A 579-nucleotide genomic window follows, 5' to 3' on the forward strand; every position below is an offset into this window, starting at 1 on the left:
TTAAGGAACAATAAATTGAAAAGAGAAAAAGAAAAAAAAGAAGAAGAATCTTCCAGCATCAAATTCTGGGAAGTGATAGTTAACAGGCAGTGTCATTAATCACTCAACCACTACTAAATCTTACATTTATTTCATAAAAGCGGCAAAAGCTGCAATACGCCTTTGTATGTAAACGCCGAAACGCCGTTTAAACGGGAGGGTATCATCGTAATTTTCAATAAGCTGTTAAAATTTGTTTTAACTGAGATAAAATGAAAGGGAATAATATTACTTTATGCATTTATAGTCTGATCAAGTGGGAGACCTCCCTACCTCTAAAAATAAACCATTATACGTGTTGATTTTCCCTACCCACTTGTTCAAAGGAACTACATATGAAACTATTGAGTATCACCATGTGGAGAAGCACATGCTTTTCATCAGAAGTCCAGAACCCATTCTCATATTCCCTTCCTTCTATATTGCTCTGATCGGAGCCGTATAGTGATCAGCTTAGACTTCACTGTTCCTCTTGGTATGCCCCCTTCAAAGTAGTACCCGCCAGCCGCCGCCTATGTCGCCGCACCTTAACAAAAGTTG

The sequence above is a fragment of the Fragaria vesca genome, linkage group LG4, assembly GCF_000184155.1.
Source record: "Fragaria vesca subsp. vesca linkage group LG4, FraVesHawaii_1.0, whole genome shotgun sequence".
NCBI lineage: Eukaryota > Viridiplantae > Streptophyta > Magnoliopsida > Rosales > Rosaceae > Fragaria > Fragaria vesca.